Source organism: Gorilla gorilla, chromosome X (genome assembly GCF_029281585.2).
Source record: "Gorilla gorilla gorilla isolate KB3781 chromosome X, NHGRI_mGorGor1-v2.1_pri, whole genome shotgun sequence".
Lineage (NCBI taxonomy): Eukaryota > Metazoa > Chordata > Mammalia > Primates > Hominidae > Gorilla > Gorilla gorilla.
The window spans coordinates 54,527,238-54,543,436 of record NC_073247.2 but is presented as its reverse complement, the minus strand read 5'-3'; the positions used below and the strand labels follow the sequence as shown (position 1 = coordinate 54,543,436).

The 16,199-nt window shown below is 37.4% G+C and overlaps 1 pseudogene; it reads left to right on the top strand.

Moving 5' to 3' along the window:
* Positions 1 to 5,458: 5,458 nt before the first annotated feature.
* The window catches only part of LOC129529802 (uncharacterized), a 40,003-nt pseudogene continuing 29,262 nt past the window's right edge, over positions 5,459 to 16,199 (top strand).

Sequence of the window (16,199 nt, the reverse complement as noted above, 5' to 3'; positions counted from 1 at the left end):
ATCCCTGAATTTTGAATACCCTTAAAAAATGGTCTGTAAATGACCTTTCAGACAAACAGCTTCCCAGTGATGGTAGAAGCATATACACGAGTGATGTGTCTCTGCTCTAATGTTTGTTTGGGCAAAGTCTGAATTGCTTCAAGTTGAAGGCAGGTTAAGACCTTTTCAAAAATGAGTGTTTTCAAGTTGACTGAGCATCTTCAGAGACACCGTGCTTTTCAATTCCCGAGAGAATGTAATGTGTAAAAATGGAAAGCCCACTGAGGCAAGATCAATGAGGCTGTTTAGAAAATAATAAACCTGGAGTGATAATGGAGCAAACATTCATTATTACAAAGGGTAGGGCTGACTGTGCAATTAGTTTAAGAGAATTTTGTAACTCACCTCCTCTGCTTATTCTACCAGGTTATACATATTGGTTTAAATATACACTTTCATTCAAGGTCAATTAAGTTCCCTAAAACTAAGAGTTCTGAGACATCTTTGTCAACAGAGTGGCTAGAATATGCATCTTCTTTGTAATTTGTTCCTGGTCCCCAGTAAAATTCCTTGCAAGGGGACTTTCAAGCCCATTATGTGTCTGGTGTGTGGTACACACAGGAGCCCAGGGTCAGCACTGCTGCTCAGAAGCAACTTGGTAAAAGCTAAAAAAATGTGGCCGATGAAAAACTCCACAGTGGCTCTGCAAGCAGAGAATTAATGACTCGCTGGAATCAGTAGGAGCCTTTACTTCTAAATACTCATTAGTTAAAGCAGTGAGGCCTGATGTTATGCAAGTTAGAGAGGGAAAGGGGGGACTGCCCCTCCCCATTGTCTATTTTGAACAGAATATGCACATTTAACTCAAAGTGCTGAATGATTCAAATACATCAAACCAACTATTCATCAGTCTCCTAGCTTCCTGAGCACCACTTTGCATCTGTGTAAAGCCAACAATAGAGGAAATGCTTGTTATGACCCCACTATAATATTAAAATCCAGAGGAGCTGATAGCTTGGTGAAAACATAAAAATGCATTCTCCTTTAGAAATACTTCCACCAAAGTCATCTTTGTGTTTCTTTTTTCCCTCTTTGCCTATACAACAAGAACTTCTGACTGAAATAGGAACTTGATAACATTACTTTTGCCTGCTTTTTTCTCCTGTGCTACCACTGGTCATTATTGCTGTGAGGCCACCCGTTGAATAAAGAACAGGAGCTGAACGGCCATTTCAGGCGCCTGCGAATACCCCCAGTTTTAACTATGACTGGAGCTAGGAGAGTGAGAAGGGAAGTGGCAAAAGATGACCATTTTAGAGGGGAGTCGGGACAAAAATAGGGACCACCTTGTGTGTGACTCATGTTGAAGAGTTTGCACTTCATCCCAAGGGAATGAGAAGTTTCTGAAATATTTTAATCTGGGGAATGGAAAGATCATGTCTGTATTTAAAAATCTCTGGCTGCTTTGTGTGTGTGAACTCTAAGAGTGAGTTTGGCGGCAAGAAGACTGATTAGGAGACTGTTGCCAGAGAAGTGATGGGTAGTTTGGATTAATGTAATGTTGGTGAGAAGTGGAGGGATTCACGATGCATTTGGGATGTTGGAGATGAGGGAGAAGAAATCAAAATTATGACTGGGTCATTTTCACAGCTGGATAGATGGTGTTGCCTTTCATTGTGCTGGGATACATGAGAGAAAAATCAAGTGAAGGGAGAATATCAAAAATTCTGCCTTGGGCATGCTGAATTAGGGTGCTTGCGGAACTGATAAGTGGCCATGTTAAGGCAGCTGGATTAACAGGTCTGAATCTCAGCAGAATGGCCTGGGCTGGAGATGCATATTTGGGAATCATCAGAGTATGGATGGTAATTGTGAGTTCGGATAAGATTACCCAGGGGAGGCATGTTGTCTGAGAACCATAGTGCCTGGCATATTACTAACAGTAATAACTTTCTAAAAACCAGCTTTATTGACTTAACAGTGAACTGCACATATTTAAGTATACAATTTGATGAGTTGGTATATGTATATACCCATGATACATCACCCCAATCAAGATAATAAATTGTTAAACTAAATTTGGCCTGAGGCTGCCTTCCTCCTTTGAGTCCTAACTTAATGAGCTGTAAATAACTGAAAGCCTGACTTAGGAGTGTCAGAGACATTTGAACTAGAGCGACTCCATCTTGAATAGGGGCTGGGCAAAATAAGGCCGAAACCTATTGGGCTGCATTCCCAGGAGGTTAGGCATTCTTAGTCACAGGATGAGATAGGAGGTCAGCAGAAGAAACAGGTCACAGAGACCTTACTGATAAAACAGGATGTGGTAAAGAAGCTGGCCAAAATCCACCAAAACCAAGATGGTGATGAAAGTGACCTCTGGTTTCCAGCTTCATCCATGTCCCATCCTGCTCAGCAAACTATCGCAAGGACAAGAAACCAAACACCGCATGTTCTCACTTATAGGTGGGAATTGAACAATGAGAACACTTGGACACAGGAAGGGGAACATCACACACCGGGGCCCGTCGTGGGGTGGGGGGAGGGGAGAGGGATAGCATTAGGAGATACACCTAATGTAAATGACGAGTTAATGGGTGCAGCACACCAACATGGCACATATGGACATATGTAACAAACCTGCACGTTGTGCACATGTACCCTAGAGCTTAAAGGATAATAAAAAAAGAAAGTGACCTCTGGTCATCACCACTGCTCATTATATGCCAATTATAATGCATTAGCATGCTAGAAGACACTCCCACCAGTGCCAGGACAGCTTACAAAGGCCATGGTGATATGGTTTGGTTCTGTGTCCCCACCCAAATCTCACCTTGAGTTGTAATCCCTATAATCCCCACGTGTCAAGGACAGGACCAGGTGCAGATAATTGGATCATGAGAGACAGTTTCCCCCATGCTGTTCTCATGATAGTGAATCAGTTCTCAAGAGATCTGGCATTTCTCCTGCTTGCACTCACTCCGTCCTGCTGCCATGTGAAGAAGGTGCCTGCTTCTCCTTTGCCTTACACCATGATTGTAAGTTTCCTAAGGCCTCCCCAGCAATGGGGAACTGTGAGTCAATTAAACCTCTTCCCTTTATATATTACCCAGTCTCAGGTATTTCTTCATAGCAGCGTAAAAATGGACTAATAAACATGTCAACATCCGAAAGTTACCCTATATGGTCTAAAAAGGGGAGGGACCCCCAGGTCTGGGAAATCTCCGTTCCTTTCCCAGAAAACTCATGAATAATCCACCCCTTGTTTAGCATATTATCAAGAAATAACTCTAAGTATACTCAGTCGAGCAGCCCATGCCACTGCTCTGCCAATAGAGTAGCCATTCTTTTATTCTTTACTTTCTTAATAAACTTGCTTTCACTTTATGGACTCATCCCAAATTCTTCCTTGCATGAAGTCCAAGAACCCTCTCTTGGCATCTGGATTGGGACCCCTTTCCAGTAACAAAAACACAATACCCCAAAGTTTAGTACCTTGATGTGCTGAGTACTTTAAAGGAGGTTTGAAGTCCTCAGAGGCAAGGTCTCTCTGACCCTCTCCTGCCCTCCTCTCTCTATCCCCAGTTTTCTCCTAGAAAAGTGTCATAGAAACCAGAATTCCTCTTCCCCAATGCAGGTCATAGAACCTAGAAAGGTCGTTCTCTGACCTTCCCCCTTTTCCCTTGGAGACCCTCATGTGACAAGTGTCCTGTCCTATGCCCAGAGGAAAGAAATGCTACACAAAGAGGCCAAAAAGCATATGAATGAACAGGCCTTACTGAGCTTCCCCCTTCAGTCCATTACCATTAGATTGTACCTTTTTGTCCAATCACATTTCCACACAGCTGTTCATTCTTCATCAAACCTAAGCATAAAAATAGACAGTTTGTCCTGGGTCTTTGGGTCTGAAGGCTCCCATGTCACATAGAACCTTGATTAAATAAATTTGTTATGCTTTTCTCTTGTTAACCTGTCTTTTGTTATAGGAGTGTTGGCCATGACTCTTACCGTGAGGAAAGGTAGTACACATTTCTACCCCTACACTTGTTATGGTTAATCTTTCAAATTTTAGCCATTCTAATAGCTGTGTAGTAGTACAGTCAATTGTTCATCTCCATGGGTTCCACATATGTTGATTCAACCAACTGCAGGTAGAAAACATTTTTTAAAAATTGCATTTGTACTGACATGCACAGACGTTTTTGCCTTGTCATTTTCTAAACAATGCAGTATAACAACTACTTACATGGTGCTTACATTGTATTAGGTATTATAAGTAATCTAGAGATGATTTAAGGTATATGGGAGGACGTGTACAGGTTATATGTAAACTCCTATGCCACTTTGTATATCAGGGACTTGAGCATCCACAAATTTGGGTATCTGCAGGAGGTCCTGGAGCCAATCGTCCACAGATATCAAGGAAAGACTGTAGCTCACTGTGATTGTTTCTATTCTTCTGATTGAGTTTTGAGAGTTCCTTATATGTTCTGAACACAGGCTTTTTATCTGATGTGTGATTTCCAAATATTTTATCTCGGACTATAGTTGTCTTTACATTTTCTTTTTTTTTTTTTTTTAATATGAATGTTAGATCTTTTGTTATAGTACCACAGGTTCCTGATTTGTTTTGTTTTTGTTTTTTCCAGTTTGTTTTATCTCTGCCCTTTTTTTTTTTTTATTATACTTTAAGTTTTAGGGTACAGGTGCACAACGTGCAGGTTTGTTACATATGTATACATGTGCCATGTTGGTGTGCTGCACCCATTAACTCTTCATTTAACATTAAGTATATCTCCTAATGCTATCCCTCCCCCCTTCCCCCACCCCACAACAGGCCCCGGTGTGTGATGTTCCCCTTCCTGTGTCCATGTGTTCTCATTGTTCAATTCCCACCTATGAGTGAGAACATGCGGTGTTTGGTTTTTTGTCCTTGCCATAGTTTGCTGAGAATCATGGTTTCCAGCTTCATCCATGTCCCTACAAAGGACATGAACTCATCCTTTTTTATGGCTGCATAGTATTCCATGGTGTATATGTGCCACATTTTCTTAATCCAGTCTATCATTGTTGGACATTTGGGTTGGTTCCAAGTCTTTGCTATTGTGAATAGTGCCGCAATAAACATACGTGTGCATGTGTCTTTATAGCAGCATGTTTTATAATCCTTTGGGTATATACCCAGTAATGGGATGGCTGGGTCAAATGGTATTTCTAGTTCTAGATCACTGAGGAATCACCACACTGACTTCCACAATGGTTGAACTAGTTTACAGTCCCACCAACAGTGTAAAAGTGTTCCTGTTTCTCCACATCCTCTCCAGCACCTGTTATTTCCTGACTTTTTAATGATCACCATTCTAACTGGTGTGAGATGGTATCTCATTGTGGTTTTGATTTGCATTTCTCTGGTGGCCAGTGATGATGAGCATTTTTTCATGTGTCTTTTGGCTGCATAAATGTCTTCTTTTGAGAAGTGTCTGTTCATATCCTTTGCAAGGACTTCATGTCTAAAACACCAAAAGCAATGGCAACAAAAGCCAAAATTGACAAATGGGATCTAATTAAACTAAAGAGCTTCTGCACAGCAAAAGAAACTACCATCAGAGTGAACAGGCAACCTACAGAATGGGAGAAAATTTTTGCAATCTACTCATCTGACAAAGGTCTAATATCCAGAATCTACAATGAACTCAAAACAAATTTACAAGAAAAAAACAACCCCATCAAAAAGTGGGCGAAGGATATGAACAGACACTTCTCAAAAGTCTTTACATTTTCTTAACAGGGTCTTTTGGAAGGCAAAAGGTTTTAATTCTGATGAAGTCTATTTTATTAATTTATTCTTTCATGGATTATGTTGTTGGTGTTATACTTAGTAAATCTTTGTATAAACCAAGTTCACAGAGGTTTTTTTCTGTGTTTCCTTCTAGAAGTTTTGAAGTTTTAGGTTTTTCATTTAAGTCTATAATCCATTTCAAGTTCATTTTTGTGTACAGTACAAAGTATGGCTCCAAGTTTTTTTTTTTTTTGGTATATGGATATCCAATTGTTATAGCATCATTTGTTGAAAAGATTAACATGTCTCCAGGGAATTGACCGTTGCAGAAAATCAGTTGTCAATTATGTGTGGATCTATTTCTGGATTTTCTATTCTGTTCTACTGATTTATGTGCTGATCTTTACATTAATGCGACACTGTCTTGTTTACTATAGCTTTTTAATAAGCCTTGAAATCAGTAGCATTAATTCTCCAACTTTGTTCTTTGCATAGTAGTTTTTGCTATTCTAGATCTTTTACAATTTCTTATGTATCAGCTGGTCAATCCTAAAATCATGCTAGGGATTTTTATTGGGATTGTACTGAATCTACAGACCAATTTGAAAATAATTGTTATCTTAATAATATTGAGTCTTCTGGCCCATGAACACAGTATATCACTCTGTTTATTTAAGGCTTCTTTATCTCAGCAATGTTTTGTAGTTTCCAGTGAGCAGGTATTGCACATATTTGACAGATTCCTTGCTAAGTATTTCAAATTTGTTAATGCCAATGTAAATGGTAATTTTTGAAAGTTTTAATTTTTGATTGTTTGTTGCTAGAAGATAAAATACATTTTTAATTTATTTGATTTTTATACATTGATCTTGTATCCTTCAACCTTAATAAACTCATTTATTGGTCTTGCAGCTTTTTTTTAGACATCATCAGATTTTTCACATGGACAATACAAAGACAATCATAGATGATCAGATTTTTCATATAGATGATATTAGTCCATGAATAAAGTTTTACTTCTTCATTTCAAATATGGATGCCTTTTATTTCCTTTTCTTGTCTTATTGCACTGGCTAGAACTTCCAGTACAACACTGAATAGAGATGATGAGGGTGGACATCCCTTTCTTGTCACTGAACTTAGAAGGAAAGCATTCAGTGTTTCAACATTAAGTATAATGTTAGCTGTAGGATGTTAGTAGACATCCTTTATCAGGCTTAGCAAGCTCCCTTCTATTTCTATTTTGCTGAGAGATTTTATCAGGAATGGAGTTTGGATTTTGTTAAACATTTTGCTGCATCTGTTAAGATAATCATATTTTTCTTTTTAAATATAGTAATTATTTAATATAGTAAATGACTAATTTTTAAATGTTTTTTTAATTAAGATAAAATTCATATAAAATTAACCATTTTAAATTGTAAAATATGGTGGCATTTAGTACATTCACAATGTTGTGCTACCACCATCTCTAGTTCCAAAATATTTTTATCACCACAAAAGGAAACCCCATACCTGTGAAGCAGTCACTCTCTATACCTCTTGCCCTCAGCCCCCTGGCAACGAGTAATCTCCTTTCTGTCTTTATGAGTTTACTTACTCTAAATATTTCATATAAATGGAATCATACAGTATGTGACCTTTGTATCTGGCTTCTTTCGCTTAGCATAATGTTTTTGGTCGTCCATGTTGTAGCATGTATTGCGACTTCATTTCTTTTTGTGGCTGAACAATATTTTATTGTATGGATATACCACAATTTGTATATCCATTCACGCATCACTGGACATTTGGGTTCTTTTCACCTTTTGGCTTTTATGAATAGTGTTGCTATATAAACATGTGTGCACATGTATTTTGTTTGAGTACTAGTTTTCAGTTCTTTTGAGTATATACCTAGGAGTAGAAGTCTAGGGTCATATAGTCATTCTCCATTTAACTTTTTGAGGAACTGCCAAATTGTTTTCCATAGTGACTGAACTATTTCATATTCCCACCTTAAAGGTATGAGGGTTCCACTCTCTTCACATCTTCACCAACACATGTTATTTTCCATTTTTTAAAATAGCTATCCTGCTGCATGTGAACTGGTAGCTCGTTTGATTTGTATTTCCCTGAAGACTAATGATGTTAAGCATCTTTTCTGTGTTTTTTGGCCATTTGTAAATTTTCTTTAGAGAAATGACTACTTGAATCCTTTGTCCACTTTTTAATTGAAAATGACATTGAATTTTGAATATTAAAATTTTGAAACCAACTGTGCATTACTGGAATAAACCCTATTAGGTCACGATGTGTTATCCTTCTTATAAATTGCTGGATTAAATTTGCTGAAATTTTGTTTAAACTTTTTCTCCTATGAAAATCTATGAAGGACATTAATCCACAGTTTTCTTTTCTTGTCATGTCTTTGTCTGGTTTTGGTTTCGTGATAATGTTGGCCTCATAGAATAAGTTGGGAAATATTCCTTCCTTTTCAATTTTATGGAAGAGTTTGTATAGAATTGGTATTATTTCTTCCTTAAACATTTAGTAGAATTTACTAATGAAGCAATCTGGTAGACAGTTGCTTCTGGGGAGGGGATTTATGACAATTGAGTTCTTTTGGGAGGCACTGCTTTTAGGCAGAGAAAGTTTTTCAGGAGCTCAAATGCCTTCAGCTCAAAATAATTTTTATGCCACAGTGGCTTATTCTGGACCCTTTCATTGTAACTCTTCAATTTGTTATTATATCGGTTGTTTTAGGGTTTGCAGTATATGCCTTTAACTTAGCACTATCTACCTTCCAGTGATGTATGGTATAGTATACTAATCTTAAAATAGTATACATCCATTTCTCCCCTATTAAATTTTGTGCTATTATTACCTTACTTTTCATATGTTTTAAGCCCCACACTGCATTGCTATTTTTATTTAATAGTCAACTATCTTTTAAAGAGATTTAAATAGCAAGAAAAAACTAATATAGTTATCTATGTAGTTACCATTTCTTGTGCTTTTTAATCCTTTGTGCAGATCCATATTTCCATCTGCTATCATTTCTCTTGTGCCTAAAATACTTCGTTTAACATTTCTTGTAGTATGGGTCAGTTGGTGATGAATTATTTTGCTTTCTTTTTAAATGTCTTAAAATGTCTTTATTTTGCTTTCATTTTAGAAAGATATTTTCACAGGGTATAAATGCCCAAGTTGAAAGTTTCTTCTTTCTATATTTTAAGTACATTGCTCCCCTTATTTCTGGCTTACATTGTTTCACATGAGAAATCTGTCAACTTTATTTTTGTCCCTCTGTATGTAATATATGTTTTCTCTTTGGCTAATTTCAACATTTTCTATTTATCACTAGTTTTAAACAATTTGTTTATGATGAGCCTTGGGCTAGTTTTCTTGTGCTTGGGATTTGTTGAGCTTCTTGGTTCCTTAGATTTATAGTTTTCATAAAATTTGGAAAATGTTTGGCCATGTTTTCTTCAAGTGCCTTTTTTTTTTTTTTTTGAGACGGAGTTTTGCTCTTGTTGCCCAGCTGGAGTGCAATGGCACAGTCTCAGGTCACTGCAACCTCTGCCTCCTGGGTTCAAGTGATTCTCCTGCCTTAGCCTCCCAAGTAGCTGGGATTACAGGTGCCCGCCACCACACCTGGCTAATTTTTATATTTTTAGTAGAGACAGGGTTTCACCATGTTGACCAGGCTGGTCTTGAACTCCTGACCTCAGGTGATCTGCTTGCCTCAGCCTCCCCAAGTGCTGGGATTACAGGCATGAGCCACTGTGCCTGGCCCAAGTGCTTTTTCAGTTACCACTCCTCTCTTTTCCATTGGTGACTCCTATTACATATATATTAGGCTGCTTAAAGCTGTCCCGTGGTCACTGATGCTTTGTTCACCCTTTTCTCATTTGTGTGTGTGTGTGTGTGTGTGTGGTTCATATTGGATAGTGTCTTTTGCTTAGTTTTCAAGTTCATTAATAATTTTTTCTGTAGCATCTAATCTGCCATTAATCCCACCCACTATATTTTTCATCTTGTACTGTACATGGTGTTAGATTTAGGTCTTTTTATATCTTTAATGTCCCTACTTAACATGCTCAGTTTTTCCTCTAGCTTCATGTATATATGGAATAAAGTTATAATAATGGTTCAAATATCCTTATCTACTAATTTTATCATCTAAGCAATTTCCGTGTCTGTTTTGAGTGATTTTTCTCCCCATTATGGATAATATCTTCCTGCTTTTTGCATGCTTGCTAATTTTTTTTTAGATGCCAAAATTTAGACTTTTATTTTGTGGTGTGCTGAATATATTTGCATTCTCTTAAACAGTTGTGAGCTTTGTTCTAGGGTATGGTTAAGTTACTTGGAAACAATTTCCTTCTTTAAGGTCATGCTTTTAAGCTTTGTTAGGCAAGACAAGAGCAGCCTTTAGTTAAGGGCTAATTTTTTCCCAAAACTGAGGCAAACCCTTCTTAGTACTCTACCCAATTCTTCATCATTAGTAAAGTTTTTGACTCTGACTGATGGGAACAAGAATGTGGTGGGCAGAATTCTAAGATGTCTGCCAGTGACCCATACCTTTATATAATCCCTTCCCATTTGAATATGGTTGTGAATCATGAATATGATAGGACAGTCACTACCATAATTAAGTTATGTTATGTGGCACAATTGATTTGAAAAAGACTGGGCCAGGCACAGTGGCTCATACCTGTAATCCTAGCCACTTGATGTTGGGAGGCCAAGTCAGGTGGATCACTTGAGTCCAGGAATTCGAGACCTGGGAGACACAGTGAGACTCCATCTCAAAAACAGAAAACAAAACAAAACAAAAAAACAGTAGTTATATAATTTTTAGTTGGTAGTGTTCTAGTTCTAGTGCCAGTTCTAGTGGCAATTTAGTTGGTAGTGTTCTAAACATTTTTCTCTTTGGCTTCATATGCATGATAATTCTACTTCTTGCTAGTTTCCACAATGTTTAGCATGATGCCTTATATATAGTAAGCACTCAATAAATGCTTGATTTGATATTTTAAATTTGATTTTTTAAAACCATTTATTTTCAGTGAACTTTCAGAATTGCTGTGGGTACTATTTCACATTAGTTTTCAAAAGTATCATTGCATAACTACATCCAAACTAGATTAATATATGCATATATACATGTCAATATTCTATGTTGTCATATTACGCTGGCTTCCCCTAAGAGCAGATCCAAAGATTAAGTCTTGTTGGCAGGTAGTTTATTTAGAGGTGTGATTCCAGGAAGCAGTTGTGCACAAGAAGCAGAGTGGAACAGGGAAGGAGGAAAAGAGCCAATCTAAGCAAAAATAGAGTTGGCCACCACTATAGAAAATTGGTGCTCACTCCACCTGGGATCTCTTGTAAAGTGTTAAGAAATGAGTCTCAGAAGTGTCTGCTCAACAGTCAAAGGAGGAAATCAGTTATCTATTGGCCCCTGTTCCCCACTGGTCAAGAGCAGCTCCATGTGTGTTAAACTCCCTCACACTTTCTGGTTGTCTATGTCTAATACAGAGGAGGTTCCTAGTGATGGACCCAAGCCCAGGAAAGGAAGTGAGAAGTGTATGGAACCAGCCAAGGAGGGGCACTGTCCAATTGCACCCATGTGAAGCCAGTCAAAGTGTGAATGGAACTGGGTGCTGCAGCAATGCCTGGAGTAAAGGGAGAGGCTAAGAGGATTTTGGAATGGTATAGAGGAGTTGTCCAACATACATAATGTTCTGTAAGTTATTTAACAATTTAATCCACTCCTGGTTTCTAATAGTCTTTTAAATTGATATCCACATGATTTCGAGTATCCTCAAGCTGCAGAAGGACTTCCAAGGAAGTGATGAGAATAAGCCACTGAGGGGAATGCACCCAAATTATCAATAATATTCTTGAAATAATGATTTTTAAAAGTATTACTGTTCATTAGAGTTCTGCTTCAAGCCAAGATATAGTATGGGGGACCAGATTTATCCTCTTACCTGAAACAACTAAAAAACTGTTCAAGATATATGAAACAATTATTTTCAAGATACTGGACTTCAGGCAATGAAGGAGAGTGATCCATGAGAAAGAGGAAAGTGGTGAACCTCACTTTTGCCCTAGATTACTGCCTAGAGAGAGTTTCTTGCCAATGTTGAGGGAAGAGGTAAACCAAGTAGAATATAGCAGACCCCATGACTACACTACAGGAGATAGGGCCAAGAGTCGAAGAGTACCCAGGGAGCTAGAGTTCACAGGACAGATTATTTGAGAGGAGAGAACTGCACAGAGATAGAACTTCAAAGATCTGTAGGGGGCTCCTCACATATTTAGCTGAGTACTGAGCAGTGCGTGTGTGCAAGGAAACTACCCAAGACTGGGGAAAGAAGCACCTGAAAGGATTAGAAGAAATAACACTTGGTACACAAAGATAGTAATAATGCCTGTTCTCAACAAATTGTCTGCAAAGTCTTATAATTCATGAACTATTGTACCCAGAACGTTCTTGCCTCAGTAATGAGGAATAATTAACCCTAGATGAAACATGGTGTTATCCCACCTAACAAATTTCAAAAGAGAGACCTAAAAGGATCAAACTGTTTCCAAGTAATTTAGCCATGTCCTAGAAAAAAAGCTGAAGAATATCTATAGGAATACATAAATATCCAGCACTTAAAAAGGTAAAATTCACAAGGTATGGCATCCAGCAAAAAAATTACCAGGCATGGATAGGTAAGGAAACTTCAACTCACAATGAGGAAAAAAAATCAATAGGAACTGATCTAGACCTGACATAGATGTTATAATTAGCCGACAAGGACAATCAAACAGCTATTATAACTATCTTCCATATGATCAAAAAGTTAATGAGAGATATGGAAGATAAGAAAAGACTGGACTTCTGATAAAAACTACAGTATGTGAGGTGAGATGAAAAATACCTTAAATGTGATTCATGGGAGATTAGACTTTGCAGAAGAAAAGATTAGCAATAGAAATCCCAAAATGAAGCTCTAAGAGTAAGAAGATTGTAAAAAAAAAAAAAAAAAAAAAAAAAAAAGACAAAGAGAAAGAATAAAGAAAAAAAATGAGCACAGCAGTGGACTGTGGGCCAACTTAAGGCATTCTAATGTGTGATTATAGTAGCAGAGGCAGAAGAAAGACAGGGAAATAATGACCTAAAGTTTTTCAAATTTCATAAAAACTAGAAACACATGAATCCAAGAATATTATAAACAAGCACAAGAAATATTAAGAAAAATCAGACCAAGGAACATCATAAACTGCTCAAAACTAGATATAGATTGAAAATCTTAAAAGCAGCCACAGAAAAATTATATGTTATGGACAGAGGAACAAAAATAAAGATTTCAGCAGATTTTTCTTCAGAAACAATGCAAGCAAAAAGATAGGGGACCAGCTGGGCGCGGTGGCTCATGCCTGTAATCCCAGCACTTTGGGAGGCTGAGGCGGGCGGATCACGAGGTCAGGAGATCGAGACCATCCTGGCTAACACGGTGAAACCCCATCTCTACTAAAAATACAAAAAATTAGGGCGTGTTGGTGGGCGCCTGTAGTCCCAGCTACTCGGGAGGCTGAAGCAGGAGAATGGCGTTAACCTGGGAGGCAGAGCTTGCAGTGAGCCGAGATTGCGCCACTGCACTCCAGCCTGGGCGACAGAGCGAGACTCCATCTCAAAAAAAAAAAAAAAAGATAGTGGACCAATATCTTTAAAGTACTGGAAAAGTAAAACTGACGATGTAGAATTCTATGCCCAGTAAAAATATCTTTCAAAAATGAAGGCAGAACAGGTACTCAAATATTTATGCACAAATGTTCTTAGCAGAAAACAACCCAAATGTACATTTATAGATGGATGAGCAAATTATGGCATATATATACTGTGGAATATTATTTAGTCAAAAAAGGATTGAGGTATGGATACATGCTACAACATGGAGGAACCTCAAAAACATGCTAACTAAAAGAAACCAGATACAAAAGGTCACGTATTGTGTGGCTTTATTGATATGCAATATCCAGAATAGGTTAAGTTCATCAAGACAGAAAGCAGAGTGAGCTGGAGGAAGGAAGGAATGGGGAGTGACTGCTTAATCAAGACAGGGTTTTCTTTGGGGACAATGAAAATGTTTTGGAACTAGACACAGGTGGTGGTTGTACAACATGGTGAATGTACTAAATGCCACTTAATTTTACACTGTAAAATGGTTAATTTCATGCAATGCGAATTTCACCTCAAAAATGTCAGTTGACTATGAACTGGAAGGCTCAATATAATAAAGATGTAAATTCTCCCAAATTGAAATACAAATATAATGCAATTCCCACTAAAAGTTCAGCAACACTTTTTGTAGATATAGACAAGATTATTTTAAAATTTATGTGGAAAAAGAATGGAACTAGAAAAGCTAAAATGATTTTGAAGAAGGTCAAAGTAGAGGAGTCAGTCTATCTGATTTAAATATTTTTATTACATAGCTACAATCATCAAGACTGTTTGGCATTGGTAGGAGCATAGAAACATAGATCATTGGAAGTGGATAGAGAACCCAGAAATAGACTCACACAAATATCATCAACTGATTTTTGACAAAAATACTAAATCAATTTCACCAAGTGGTGCCGAAGTAACTGAACATTTATAGGCAAAAAGAAAGAAAAGCCTTGACGTAAGCTTCATGCTTTGTACAAATATCACCTCAAAAAGGATCATGGGCTTAAGGGTAAAATGTAAACACGTAAAAGGTGTAGAAAAAAACCCAGGAGAAAATACTCAGGATAAAGGGTAGGTGAAGAGTTCTTAGACTTAACACCAAAAGTGTGATCCATAAAAGAAAAAAATATATAAATTGGACTTTTAAAATTAAACATTTGCTCTGCAAAAGACCCTATTAAGAGGATGAAGAGACAAGCTACAGACTCAGGGAAAATCTTTGCAAACCACCTATGCAACAAAGGATGAGTATCTAGAATATGTAAATAAATCTCAAAACTCAATCCATTACAAAAGACACGAACCAACATTTCACCAAGGAGGACATACAGATGAAAAGCACATGAAAAGACATTCAACATCATTTAACCATTGGGGTAACACAAACAAAGTTACAATGCGATATCACTACACATCTATCAGAATGTTTAAAAAAAATGAAAATAGCAGCAACATAAAATACTGGCTGGTTGTGGAAAAGCTGGATCACTCATACATTGATAGTGGGAATGTTAAATGGTACAGCCACTCTGTAAAACAGCTTACTAGTTTCTTTAAACATGTAACTACCATACGACCCAGCAATTTCACTCCTGGGTACAAAACCTATATATGAATGGTTATAGTAGCTTTATTTACACTAACCCAAACAGCCTAACTGTCCTTCAAGGGGTAAATGGTTAACTGCAGCACCTCCATACTGTGGGATACTACTCAGCAATAAAAAGGAATGAATTGTTGATACAATGTAACAACTTGGATGAGTCTACAGAGAATTACCGTGTGAAAAAAGCCAATCCCCAAAGATTACATACTATATTATTCCATTTATACAGAATTCTTGACAAAATTGTAGAAATGAGGAGCAGATCAGTGGCTGCCAGAGTTTAAAGGGGTAGTGTAGAGGTTGGGAGGAGAGGAAATGGGTGTAGATACAAAAGGGCAAGTGATGAATCCTTGTGATAATGAAAATGCTCCGTCTCTTCACTATCAATGTCAGTATTCTGGTGTGATACAGTACTATAGTTTTTCAAGACGTTACCAGTGGGGGACCTGGGTAAGGGCTACGTGAGATTTCCCCGTATTATTTCTTACAACTGCATGTTAATCTACTACTATATAAAAATAAAAGGTTAATTTAAAAAAATTTAAAGAAAGGCAAAAATAAAGACTTTTTCAGATATAGAAAAAATGAAAGCGTTTATCATGAGCAGTTCTCTCCAAATTGATCTATAGATTCATTGTAATCCCAATCACAATGAGAGTAAGCATTTTTGTAGAAATTGACATACTGATTCTAAAATTCAGATGAAATGCAAAGGCAAAAGGAAAATGGCTTCACTCGGGAATTGCACCAAACATTTCATAAAGAAATAATACTGATTCTACATAAACTCTTCCAAAAAATTGAAGAGAATGGAATACTTCCCAACTCATTCTATCAGTTGAATGTTAATCTGATACAAAAGCCAGAAAATGATATTTAAAGGAAAAGAAACTACAGATCAATATTCCTCGTGAACATAGATGCAAACTTTTTTTTTTTTTTTTTTAGATAGAGTTTTGCTCTGTCTTCTAGGTTGGAGTGCAGTGGCACAATCTCGGTTCATTGCAAACTCCACCTCCCGGGTTCAAGCCATTCTCCTGCCTCAGTCTCCCAAGTAGCTGGGATTACAGGCATGCGCCACCACACCCAGCTAATTTTTGTATTTTTAGAAGAGATGGGGT